The 14,427-nt window shown below is 42.4% G+C and overlaps 1 pseudogene; it reads left to right on the forward strand.

Moving 5' to 3' along the window:
• The first annotated feature begins 3,805 nt into the window (after positions 1–3,805).
• Positions 3,806–14,427, forward strand: part of LOC138671765 (rho-related BTB domain-containing protein 2-like) — a 35,976-nt pseudogene continuing 25,354 nt past the window's right edge.

Consider the following 14,427-nt stretch of genomic DNA (forward strand, 5'->3'; position numbering starts at 1 on the left):
CAAAAAGCCAAATTGGATATAATTCCACACCAAACATAAAAAAGGGGTGGACAAAAGTATTGGCAGTTAGAAAAATCATGTGATGCTTCTCTAATTTGTGTAATTAACAGCACCTGTATCTTACCTGTGGCACCTAACAGGTGTTGGCAATAACTATATCACACTTGCAGCCAGTTGACATGGATTAAAGTTGAATCAACATCTGTCCTGTGTCCTTGTGTGTACCACATTGAGCATGGAGAAAAGAAAGAACAAAGAACTGTCTGAGGACTTGAGAAACCAATTTGTGAGGAAGCATGAACAATCTGAAGGATACAAGTCCATCTCCAAAGACCTGAATGTTCCTGTGAGCAGTGTCATCAAGAAGTTTAAAGCCAATGGCACTGTGGCTAACCTCCCTAGATGTGGACAGGAAAGAAAAATTGACAAGAGATTTCAACGCAAGATTGTGCTGATGTTGGATAAAGAACCTGTTAGGAGTCGAGTTCGCGCCACTGCACAGGGGGAATCTTGAACCATAACATAGTAACATAACATAGTTAGTAAGGCCGAAAAAAGACATTTGTCCATCCAGTTCAGCCTATATTCCATCATAATAAATCCCCAGATCTACGTCCTTCTACAGAACCTAATAATTGTATGATACAATATTGTTCTGCTCCAGGAAGACATCCAGGCCTCTCTTGAACCCCTCGACTGAGTTCGCCATCACCACCTCCTCAGGCAAGCAATTCCAGATTCTCACTGCCCTAACAGTAAAGAATCCTCTTCTATGTTGGTGGAAAAACCTTCTCTCCTCCAGACGCAAAGAATGCCCCCTTGTGCCCGTCACCTTCCTTGGTATAAACAGATCCTCAGCGAGATATTTGTATTGTCCCCTTATATACTTATACATGGTTATTAACCATGTCTGCTGCGGTCTCCCATTCTGCATCGGCCGCAGTGGAGCCTGCTCAGCGGAGACGTCGGTCCCAGCGTCTCACTGAATCTGATACTGTGCAAAGGGTTACTGCTGCCTCTCCAGGCTTTACTATTGTACCTTGCACTGGTCTGCTTTTCTGGGACTAAGTCCTGCTTTGCACACACTGAGCATGCCCAGGGCAAGATCTCTCAATGGAGATCAAGGGTCACATGCTCAGGTACTGCAGCAACTTCCATTCGTCCTCCAGGAAGGCCCTGTACCTGATCAAGTTCTGTGGCAGCCTTCCATTGGTCCTTCTTGGAAGGTCCTGTAGGTGCTACAGCTATAAAGGGTTCTCATGACTGTACGGCCATGCACTAGTGACAATTTATGTATGATCTCAGCGCCAGTGTGGTCATGTTTTGTATGCATGAAGACACGAAAGAGAATGGTAAAACCAAAAACACTCAGTTTGAAAAAATGTTTGCAGTAATCCGCAAGTGCTAGTAAAAGATGTAAATAACAGGGTATTTGGTTGATACGTTTTTTGCAAAAAATGTATACTAAGCTGCTCTACCAATCTTCACGGTATACCCATATCAGAGCAGTCCTAACTAATGTATGCAATCCCTATCTGATGTATTTAAAAACCTGATCATCTGTATATTACCTGTGTGAACAGGGTTCAGAGAGGAAAAATCCATGTGTGCATACAGGGCAGAACAGCTTTTGTGCAGCTAGCCCAAGAGGAGTGGTGGAACTCCCCAGTCTTGTAGACACAAGAGAACAATCATGGAAACAGGAACACATGGGCTACTTGCACAGTGAACAAGTCTGTAAGAACATGTTCACACACCACCAAGAAACCTGAAGACACGAAAGAGAATGGTAAAACCAAAAACACTCAGTTTGAAAAAATGTTTGCAGTAATCCGCAAGTGCTAGTAAAAGATGTAAATAACAGGGTATTTGGTTGATACGTTTTTTGCAAAAAATGTATACTAAGCTGCTCTACCAATCTTCACGGTATACCCATATCAGAGTATTTGTATGTTTTGTATGCAGTCAGGGACCCGGCTGAAATTAGCCCCTAGAATGCTGGCACCTCCGGCGAGGAGTTTTAGAGTTTTATGTTTGCATGACCACCATCTGCTCTAAGTAGCTGTGTGCCTCTGTGAGCCAAACAGGGCACAGCGTTATCTTTGCTAACAGACTCTGTAAAGTAACAGAGACTGTTTATACCACTATATAGTACCGCCATATCTAGCTGCAGGTGCTTTCCTGCACGGTGGATCCTGGGTTGCGAACGCACCAATTTCCTCTAATAAATATATATTCGGTGTGAACCTCGACTCGACTAACATCCAAACAAGTTCAAGCTGCCCTGCAGTCCGAGGGTACAACAGTGTCAACCCGTACTATCCGTCGGCGTCTGAATGAAAAGGGACTGTATGGTAGGAGACCCAGGAAGACCCCACTTCTTACCCCGAGACATAAAAAAGTCAGGCTGGTGTTTGCCAAAACTTACCTGAAAAAGCCTAAAACGTTTTGGAAGAATGTTCTCTGGTCAGATGAGACAAAAGTAGAGCTTTTTGGGCAAAGGCATCAACATAGAGTTTACAGGAGAAAAAAAAGAGGCTTTCAAAGAAAAGAACACGGTCCCTACAGTTAAACATGGCGGAGGTTCCCTGATGTTTTGGGGTTGCTTTGCTGCCTCTGGCACTGGACTGCTTGACCGTGTGCATGGCATTATGACGTCTGAAGACTACCAACAAATTTTGCAGCATAATGTAGGGCCCAGTGTGAGAAAGCTGGGTCTCCCTCAGAGGTCATGGGTCTTCCAGCAGGACAATCACCTAAAACACACTTCAAAAAGCACTAGAAAATGGTTTGAGAGAAAGCACTGGAGACTTCTAAGGTGGCCAGCAATGAGTCAAGACCTGAATCCCATAGAACACCTGTGGAGAGATCTAAAAATGGCAGTTTGGAGAAAGCACCCTTCAAATATCAGGGACCTGGAGCAGTTTGCCAAAGAAAAATGGTCTAAAATTCCAGCAGAGCATTGTAAGAAACTCATTGATGGTTACCGGAAGCGGTTGGTCGCAGATATTTTGGCTAAAGGTTGTGCAACCAAGTATTAGGCTGAGGGTGCCAATACTTTTGTCTGGTCCATTTTTGGTGTTTTGTGTGAAATGATCAATGTTTTGCTTCATTCTCTTTTGTGTTTTTTCATTTAAGTCAAATTAAATGAAGATAATAATACCAAAGAATTTGTGATTGCAATCATTTTCAAGAAGAAACTGAGTATTATCTGACAGATTTGCAGGGGTGTCAATACTTTTGGCCACAACTGTATGACACTATTGTGAGCGCTATAGAAAACCAAGCAGATGCAAGGCCAAAATGTTTTTTTATTGACGGTCCAGGAGGGAGCAGTAAAACATACCTCTATGAAGTTTTAATGCATCACGTTAAAGGGTTGGGAAAAGTCGTATTGCCATCAGCTACAACAGGTATTGCAGTAAACATTTTACGAGGAGTTCACACTATCCATTCACTCTTTGGGATACCAGTTTCAGTCAACGAAATCTCAGTTTCCAGAATAAAACAAGACACATTTGCAGGAAGACAGTTAAACGACGCAAATCTATTGATACTTGACGAGTGCACCATGGCACCCAAATAGGCTTTGAGCTTAATTGACAGACTTCTGTGTGAAGTCATGACTACAAATGTTGCTGAAAAAAATGAAATTCTGTTTGGAGGTAAAGTTTTTATCATTGGCGGAGATTTTAGGAAATGCCTTCCAGTCATACCAAATGGAACAAGAACAGATGTTATCAAGTCCAGCTTAAAAATGGCTGACCTTTGGAAACAGTTTAATAAACTCCAACTAATTAACAACATGCGATCTTTTGACCCAGAGTATAGCAACTGGCTTCTTAAACTTGGTAACGGTGAACTTAGCAACAAATACAAACTTGGAGAAGACATTATTGAAACACCAGAAGACATGTTGTGCACTGACTGCATCGTAAGTGATGTCTTTGGACAATGCGTTGAAACTGATGTGAATGACCAAAGCAGTGTCGAGGGGGCCTCTTCCCATGCAATTCTCTGTCCCAAGAACGATGACGTGGCTCTGCTAAATTCCTGTGTGATGGATAGAATACCTGGAGAGTATAAGTTGTACAAAAGTGATGATTTAGTGGATGTAGACAATGAAGATGAACGAGAGCATTATCCAGTTGAATTTTTAAATAGTCTTACGCCATTAGGAATGCCATCACACAGACTACAACTTAACGTTGGAACAATCTTAATGTTGCTGCGGAATCTAAATACAAAAAATGGTCTATGTAATGGAACACGCCTTATTGTTACTGGACTCCATTCTCATGTAATTCAAGCAAGAGTGATCACTGGGTCAGCAAAAGGAGACAAAGTGTTCATTCCATGCATTGATTTATGTCCTTCAGACACCGGTCATCCATTTAGGCATCGGCGTCGACAGTTTTCAGTAAAACCAGCTTTTGCCATGACAATAAATAAGTCACAAGGTCAAACTCTACACCGTGTTGGCATATATCTACCAGGACCCCGTTTTTGGTCATGGACAACTCTACGTTGCATTTTCAAGAGTTCAAATGAGATCCAACATCAAGGTGCAAGTTCTTCCTACCACTTTACAAGGAAAGTTGCTTATAGGTAGTCAAAAGGTATTCACAAGAAATGTGGTGTACAAAAATATTTTGGGTTGATATTGTTACAAATATATTATAGTGTCAATGTACTTCTTTTGTCCGATTATTAATTTAAATACAGTTAGATATTCATGTAATGGTTTATATATTTTGATGTTTAATAATTTCGTTCAATTATATTAAGTTCCATGAGCAATAAAATGTAATGATAATGTATATATTTTACCCGAAAAATCCTGTGTATTCATTGCATTATTCCTAAATCTTCATAAATAAACTAAATACATATTCTAGAATACCCGATGCATTAGAATCGGGCCACCATCTAGTTCATTCTATAATTGCCTAAATTGCACCTTAACTGCATCTAGCACCTTTTGTGTATTTCAACCATATGGTTGAGGTGGCCTTAGATTTTTTTGTTGCTAACGTTAGCCAATTCCCATAGGCTTTTGCCATGCATCTAAGCAAGGGTATTTACAATAAAGGCTCTTGCATATATATTCTATGTATGTGCATCAGGTTATGTTGCTGTTGTTTTTATACATCAAATATTTTACATGTTTGATTAATAAAGTATCATTTTTTATTATCAGATAAGGTGTGCGCATCACTACTGCACTTCTTTCTCCCCTTTTTTTGACACGTCAGGGAATAACTGGCGCAGCTATGATGATCCTGGCTCACATTACTCTATACCACTCCGAAGAAGTCATGGAGTGTCTGGAAATTAAATCGATGATGAGCATCCACACTGCAGTACGCTGAAAATATTGGATCTGATTTATACCAAAACCATAAGAGATTGTAAAGACAGAAAAAGTGCAGCGCAGAATATACTGACAGTAGATGATTTGATTGTACATACACAATACCAAGCTGGACCATCGGAAAACTTTGACTTTTTTGTTACCATCTTCTGCCCTAGCTATGGGTTCATAAACCACCAGGATGACTCTGGTGTTCTCCGTAACAGACACAGCCCATGCTGCAATGTGTTATTACATGTGTCTTAACTGATGAGGAAAGGAGAAAGGTCATCCATTACATGCTTATAGCAATAAGTTCTGCTGTCAGAAAAAGCAAAGTGTCATGTTTTTCTCTTACGGAGCTCTTACGCCATTCTGAGTTCCTGGAGGAGAATATGGCAAAAGATTTAATCTCATTAATGGCTTCAAAGATGGGAAGCTAGGACGAGCTTGAGGTCTGTCTTGCTGTATAAGCTATGGGAAATTCCAGTAAAGGTGCCCTAAGACAGGTGCATCAACTCAAAGATGTCGTTTGCAGTAAATTATCGGGTCATCGGAAGCTAAAAGTTGTCATACAAAGCTTACAAGCCCTGTTCAAAATTGCCAGCTTGCTGGAAAAATAAAAAAAATTGGCAGGATATTTGGGAGGATTGTCAGTCTTTGTACTGCACATCTAAATCACCCAAAACCGCTGATCCAGACATGTTCCACTTCACTCTTTGGAGATTTCGACCAGAACTGCGACTGGAATAAGAGAGGCTTCTGCCAAGACGTCAGGAGATGCCAACCTCACTTAGGCTAGGTTCACATTAGCGTTTCTGTGCACAGCGTATCATCTGCGTGCAAAACGTATCATCTGCATGCGCAAACGCATGCCAAAACGTATCTAAACGTATGCTTATGATGCAGTTTTTATATGCATCGGCTTACGCAAGCGTGTGCCTGCGTTTTTGCATGCGTTTGCGTTGTTTATGTGCATGCATTCGATATTTCCAGCAGAATTTGGGTATGTGGACAGTGCTTTTCCAGTAGAATTTCCTTGACACAAGCCACACACAATGGGCGTGTCTCATGGGATTTCTATATATAGACCCTGCACAGATGAAATCCTCTTCTTTTGCTGCTGTATCCAGCTGCAAGATGGATTTTTTCATGGATTGCTTTAATCTTAGGGCTCCTACTCACTTGCGAGCAACTCGGCTGAGAGTGCTCAGCAGAGCAGAGCCCCCAGCTACAGCTCCACAGGCCCTACAGGATTCTGATGATGGGGTTGCTGCTGCAAATCCTCAATCATCACAGAGAGCAGGTAAGCTAAAGTAGATGTCAAAAAATCTTTATATGTATTTTTTTCACTGTGTTGTGTTCTAAACAATATTTTTTGTTTTTTTTATTTTGGGCACAGCAGCAGAGGAGAAGGCGAGCTCGCAATAAAATGTGGCTGCACCCTCTGGTAGCTGAGCGCAGAGAAGGGGCACTTTTATGTGCTTTACTCTGATTTGAGGAGGTAAGTTGCCAAATTTCTAAAGACATTTTCCGAATTAAAATGTGTTTCCAAACATTTTATCATATGTTAACTATTTTTTATCTCTGCTGAGGAAAGGCTACTCATCACCTTGCGGTAAGTAACTGATTTTTTGTTTGTATGTCGTTAGGCTTCTTTCACACGTCAGTGTGTCCGGTATGTGTGATGAAAGTTTTGACATGTCGTAGAGACACTAGCAAACGTATACCCGCTCAAATTAATGGGTCTATGCGCGTCAGCGTGATTTCGCCGGCCGTGTGTCCGTGGGCAAAACACACAGACATTCCAGATGTTTACCTTTACCATGGTCCAAAAAGTGTCCTGCACACGTGCACATGTAGAACTCACATTGATGTCCTCTGTGTGACACGCATTGGCACAGGTGAAGAAGCGCAACAGGAAGTGCTGTTCCATGGCGGCAGGTGATGAAGATGCTGTCATCGTTCTACCCTGCTCTGACGGAATTCAGCGCCATCAGGGAAGAATGGGATTTGTCTTCAGCACCTGCCACTAACTGTGCTTAACTGTTGCGCTTTTTCCCTGCTAGACATCCGTGTGGGAATGATGCAGCACATGTGCAGCACACGGATGCCTCATGTGTGCCGCACACAGACACATGGACATGGATATCTCTGGTAGTGTTTTACGGTACCTGAAATATCATGTTTAAAACACGCCAGGAAACGGTCAGCATTTTTGTCTGCTATAAGATGCGCCTACTGTCTTTCAGGGCTTATCTACTGCATTCTCTAATTAAACCCCCGGGTCAGAGGAGATAGCTAAGAAAAATTATACACATAATTTGGATTATGCCCGTGGGTGGGGCGCTATCATGTGATCTTATCCGATAGCCGTGTCGCACGCCCAGGTCCTGCGCCTCCCTTCTTTTTGCGATACGATACAACTCTCCTGTTTGCTTAATCACTCTACTGCGCAGGCGTACTTTTGTGTCCTGATGAGGATAGAGCAAATTCCACAGAGGTGCATGCGCTGGGCCTCTCAGACCTTTCCTTGTGCTTGCTCACTGCAGTAATTAGTTATGCCCTCAACAATCTAGATAAGTACGGCTGAGCAGTGATCACTGAAGCAAGCAGGAGGGCAGCGGCGTTGCCAAAAGATTGGAGTGGCCGAACATGGACCTGCAAGTCACATCTGACGTGACCGCCCCATGCAGTTGTGTCTTATTTTTTTAATTTTGGTTTATTTTTTATACCCTTTGTGTTGGACCGGGGTGTTATGGCCAGCATTATAGAATGCTCCAGATAACACCTGAAAGGTGGTGGCCGCATATTATATCGCCCATAACTGCTGACAGGTTTCCTTACATTTTTGTGTGACATTTCTAATAATCTTTTCTTTTTCTTTGCAGATTTTTGGCCACAGGAGAGAGCTATACATCCCTGCACCTCCAATTTAGAGTTGGTAAATCCACCATCTTTAAAATTGTGAGGTGCACATGTAACATGATCTGGCACAAGTCCAGCCCATCGTGATGCCTTCCGCAACTCAGGAGAGGCCAATTTCCCAAACTCCGTAGGTGCAGTCGATGGTAAACATGTAAAAGTTCAGCAGCCACCATGATCAGGATCACGCTTTTTTAATTATAAGAAGTATTTTTCTGGTCCTGATGGTGTTGGCTGATGCCCATTACAAATTTGTTGCCATTGATGTTGGTGCCTATGGCAGTACTGGGGACTCTCAGGTGTTGCGAACATCACAGATCGGTCTGCAAATTCTTCGAGATTGCGCAACGCTTCCAGCCCCATGACCTTTGCCAGGTTCCACCCATCCAGTGCCCTTTGTGATGGTATTGGTTGAGGCGTTTACCTTAATGAAAACCCTGCTGCGCCCATACCCACGAAGGGGACTGAATGCCCGGTGTAGGATTTTTAATTATCGGCTGAGTCGTGCACGAAGATATGTGCAATGCACCTTTTGTGATCATAAGTAGTCAGTGGAGGATCTTTCACACACCCATCCAGTTGGACAAAGACACCGTTGACGCTGAGATTAAGGCATGCTGTGTACTCCATAACTATGTCCTTAGTCCAGCACTGACGTAGATGTTGAGTACCAGCAGCAAGTATTTAATCCAGTGGTCAACGTGGGTCTGGGAAGGCCCTCCAACTCGGGTGTCCGTGTGAGAGAAACCTTCACTGAATACTTTTGAGTCCAGAAGGTGCCGTGCACTGGCAATACTCCAGAAACCACCGGAGACTAGACGGAGGTGGACATGACTTGGGGATGGGTGGACCGAGAACTCCTGCAGCTTTTGTTTGTTTTGCGGTTTATTTATACAAGAGTGTTGTTGCTTTAAGAGGAAGGAGTTTAGATGTTTGTGCCTGTTGTATTACTGTGAGGAGGGTGGGGCTTATATAGGGGAGGCAACTCTGGCGCTCCCTCTTTTTCTCACAGGATGGACAGGAGGAAACATGTCTGCAGTTTCAGGGAGTATAATACTGGGGTTATCACTTCACATTATAGCTGATAGGAGTACATTCACCTCACACATCATGTATTAGTGTAGGATTAGCTCCTATATCATATATGGGATCACTTTTACCTCAGAAATTCATGTAGCCGCCATGTTCCCTCATGTGTACCTCCCTGCAGACATGGCTGATATACTACTCCACATTCATCATGTATTAGTGTAGTCTCAGCTCTTACATCTTATTTGGGAGTAATATTACCTCAGAGATTCATGTAGCTGCCATGTTCCTTCATGGGTGTTACAAGTTGCCTAACACACAGCAGAGACAGCTCCTGTGTGACCTCCTTACAGACATGGCTGTTGTATCACATTTCTGTTGTATTATACAGAGTCTTCATGAGTTTGGGGTATATGTGTGATAGGTCAGAGCATTGACACATACAGTGTCTGCTATTGCTAGCGTGGAGCTGGGCAGTTACAGGGACTGGTAAGAGGGAGCAGTAACGGGATGGTATATATACACCGTATATATATATGATGGTAAGAGGCTGCACTTCATGTCTGTGTATTGCATGCTGCTATGTGCTGATTCCCGTCCTTCCCATTTTTGGAGTCTTGTGACCTGTATGTGACCTCATCTCTGCTACAGTACAGTCTGATGATGCTGGGTGTACAGATCCAGCATAACCAGGTGACTCACTATATATATGTTGTGATGGTGTGATATGCTATGTGGGTATCATTTTGTGTATATTTCTATTTTACTTATTTTCATGGTGTTCTCTTGTAGAAGGAGTTATTTGCTAATTGAATTGAATGGCTGTTGCTGCTACCTGATATCAGCCCCCATAGTATTGTATTGTATGCTAATGACATGTTGACCTAACTTGTTGAAACAATGAGCCCCTGAGACCTTCCCCCTCCTGATCTGTGAAGGAGGGAGACTTGTAAATATCAGTGAGGTTAGACACAGATCAGTCTTGTGTGGAATAAGGTGAACAGAGCACATCAGAGAGAAGGGGAAGCATAAGGACCATTTTTTATCCTCAGTGTGATGGATCGTATATATGGACCTTTCGTGTTTTGCCTAAATAAAGGTCTTGGAATTGTTCACTATTCTCTTGCTCTGTTGATTGAGTGATACCCGAGAAGGAACCCGTGACATATGTGATTTATGAGAAAAGGCTCCATCTCTGCGTAGCATGCTTATCATGTATACAGACTTTGAGTACATTTTAGATCCTGGGTCTCCAGGTTATTTTCCTTGTTGCACATATAATCTGTGCATGACTTCCAAATCCATGCTTTATTTCTGGAGATATGGCAGCCTTTAATCCTATTATGTTGCATGCTGTCCTTCCTGATAAATCCACCCCTTTTTCTGTAAATTGTCCCCCTCATATGTTTGCAGGATCGGGTTATACCCACTGAGCGCTTTTTTATATTACCTAAGATGGTGGATAGCACTAGCCTAAGTGGATTACCTGGAGCCTTACTATATATATTTTATCAGGTGTCAATAATTATTCGGGGAGTAATTCAGCACATGGCGGTATGGTGAGTGGGGCACTAATAACGCAGCATATGGCAGGCAGTGAGTGGGCACTACGCGGCAGTGAGTGGGCACTAATAACTCAGCACATGGCGGGTAGTGAGTGGGCACTCCTAGTGTGATGCTGCACCTTGCTCTGGAGAACACATCATGGGCCCAGTTTTCAGCCCTGTCTCTCGTCTATTGTATGTAGTTAGTGTGACTGACTGGGGGCACAGACCTTGCAGTTTTCTGCACATACACTTATGGCTGCAGGCAGCTTATACTAGACCTACATATTATATTTTCTTACGATGTATGTGCAGCTGGGGATTAGAGAGCCTGTCTGTAACTGCTGTAGAAGAGCAGGCGGCTTCTTTATTGTTACAGCATATAACACAGCATTGCCCATCATCGAATGTATCTGACCTTATGATAGAACATTTTCCAGTATCAACCTGTAATATACCTTGGTTGTAAACTTACATGGTGTTTTCATCTTCACTTATCCCACATCTTGTGCAGTTGGGGGGGGTCCTTGAAGTTGGTTATAAATTGGTCTGGGGGATCCATTGGGATATGGATTCCTCTTTTTGGAATTTAATTTGGTTCTTGATCTGGTGAATGGTAGAGGGGATATTCAGCAAGGTTTTGTTGAATCCTCAGAAAGTTCAAGTGAACATTGGAACCCTGTGGTTATGGTGCTCCCGAGCTAGTGGGGTAACGGCTGGGAGTAATTGCTGGTACATTTTATGTTCACTTTTTGTTTGGTAATCACCAGATCTTATGAGCTTCAAGGACTCCTCCCAGCATGTTAATGTTCTTTATGCTCTGATGTTTTATTGTATGTTCTTTTAACCCCTTTACCCCAAAGGGTGGTTTGCACATTATGGACCGGACCAATTTTTACAATTCTGACCACTGTCCCTTTATGAGGTTATAACTCTGGAACGCTTCAACGGATCCCGGTGATTCTGACATTGTTTTCTCGTGACATATTGTACTTCATGATAGTGGTAAAATTTCTTTGATATTACCTGCGTTTATTTGTGAAAAAAACGAAAACATGGCGAAAATTTTGAAAATTTCACAATTTTTCAACTTTTAATTTTTATGCAATTAAATCACAGAGATATGTCACACAAAATACTTAATAAGTAACATTTTCCACATGGCTACTTTACATCAGCACAATTTTGGAACCAAAATTTTTTTTTGTTAGGGAGTTATAAGGGTTAAAAGTTGACCAGCAATTTCTCATTTTTACAACACCATTTTATTTTAGGGACATCTCATTTGAAGTCATTTTGAGGGGTCTATATGATAGAAAATACCCAAGTGTGACACCATTCTAAAAGCTGCACCCGTCAAGGTTCTCAAAACCACATTCAAGAAGTTATTAACCCTTCAGGTGTTTCACAGGAATTTATGGAATATTTAAATAAAAATTAACATTTAACTTTTTTTCACAAATAATTTACTTCAGCTCCAATTTGTTTTATTTTGCCAAGAGTTACAGGAGAAAATGGACCCCAAACCTTGTTGAACAATTTGTCCTGAGTACGCTGATACCCCATAAGTGGAGGTAAACCACTGTTTGGGCGCATGACAGAGCTTGGAAGCGAAGGAGCGCCTTTTGACTTTTTAATGCAAAATTGACTGGAATTGAGATGGGACGCCATGTTGCGTTTGGAGAGCCACTGATGTGCCTAAACATTGAAACCCCCCACAAGTGACACCATTTTGGAAAGTAGACCCCCTAAGGAACTTATTTAGAGGCATGGTGAGCACTTTGACCCACCAAGTGCTTCACAGAAGTTTATAATGCAGAACCGTAAAAATAAAAAATAATTTTTGTGGAAAAAAAATGATCTTTTCGCCCCCAATTTTTTATTTTCCCAATGGTAAGAGAAGAAATTGGAACCAAAAAGTTGTTGTACAATTTGTCCTGAGTACGCTGATACCCCATATGTGGGGGTAAACCACTGTCTGGGCGCATGGGAGAGCTCGGAAGGGAAGGAGCGCCGTTTGACTTTTCAATGCAAAATTCACAGGAATTGAGATGAGACGCCATGTTGCGTTTGGAGAGCCACTGATGTGCCTAAATATTGAAACCCCCCACAAGTGACACCATTTTGGAAAGTAGACCCCCTAAGGAACTTATCTAGATGTGTGGTGAGCACTTTGACCCACCAAGAGCTTCACAGAAGTTTATAATACAGAGCCGTAAAAATAAAACAAACATTTTTTCCCACAAATATTATTTTTTAGCCCCCAGTTTTGTATTTTCCCTAGGGTAACAGGAGAAATTGGACCCCAAAATTTGTTGTGCAATTTGTCCTGAGTGCGCTGATACCCCATATGTGGGGGGGAACCACCGTTAGTGCGCATGGGAAGGCTCGGAAGGGAAGGAGCGCCATTTGAAATACAGACTTTGATGGAATGGTCTGCAGGCGTCACATTGCGTTTGCAGAGCCCCTAATGTACCTAAACAGTAAAAAAAAAACACAAGTGACCCCATATTGGAAACTAGACCCCCCCACGAACTTATCTAGATGTGTTGTGAGAACTTTGAGCCCCCAAGTGTTTCACTACAGTTTCTAACGCAGAGCCGTGAAAATAAAAAAAAAATTCCCCCCAAAACTATTTTTTAGCCCCCAGTTTTGTATTTTCTCGAGGGTAACAGGAGAAATTGGACCCCAAAATTTGTTGTCCAATTTGTCCTGAGTGCGCTGAAGCCCCATATATGGGGGGGAACCACCGTTTGGGCGCATGGGAGGGCTCGGAAGGGAAGGAGCGCCATTTGGAATGCAGACTTAGATGGAATGGTCTGCAGGCGTCATATTGCGTTTGCAAAGCCCCTAATGTACCTAAACAGTAGAAACCCCCCACAAGTGACCCCATATTGGAAACTAGACCCCCCCACGAACTTATCTAGATGTGTTGTGAGAACTTTGAGCCCCCAAGTGTCTCACTACAGTTTATAACGCAGAGCCCTGAAAATTAAAAAATCTTTTTTTTCCCACAAAACTTATTTTTTAGCCCCCAGTTTTGTATTTTCCCAAGGGTAACAGGAGAAATTGGACCCCAAAAGTTGTTGTCCAATTTGTCCTTAGTACACTGATACCCCATATGTTGGGGTAAACTCCTGTTTGGGCACACGGGAGAGCTCGGAAGGGAAGGAGCACTGTTTTACTTTTTCAACGCAGAATTGGCTGGAATTGAGATCGGACGCCATGTCGCGTTTGGAGAGCCCCTGATGTGTCTAAACAGTGGAAACCCCCCAATTATAACTTAAACCCTAATCCAAACACACCCCTAACCCTAATTCCAACGGTAACCTTAACCACACCTCTAACCCACACACCCCTAACCCTAATCCCAACCCTATTCCCAACCGCAAATGTAATCCAAACCATAACCCTAACTTTAGCCCCAACCCTAACTGTAGCCTTAACCCTAGCCCTAACCCTAGCCCTAACCCTAATGGGAAAAGGGAAATAAATACATTTTTTTATTTTTCCCTAACTAAGGGGGTAATGAAGGGGGGTTTGATTTACTTTTATAGCGGGTTTTTTAGCTGATTT

This window comes from Ranitomeya imitator, chromosome 3 (assembly GCF_032444005.1).
Source record: "Ranitomeya imitator isolate aRanImi1 chromosome 3, aRanImi1.pri, whole genome shotgun sequence".
NCBI lineage: Eukaryota > Metazoa > Chordata > Amphibia > Anura > Dendrobatidae > Ranitomeya > Ranitomeya imitator.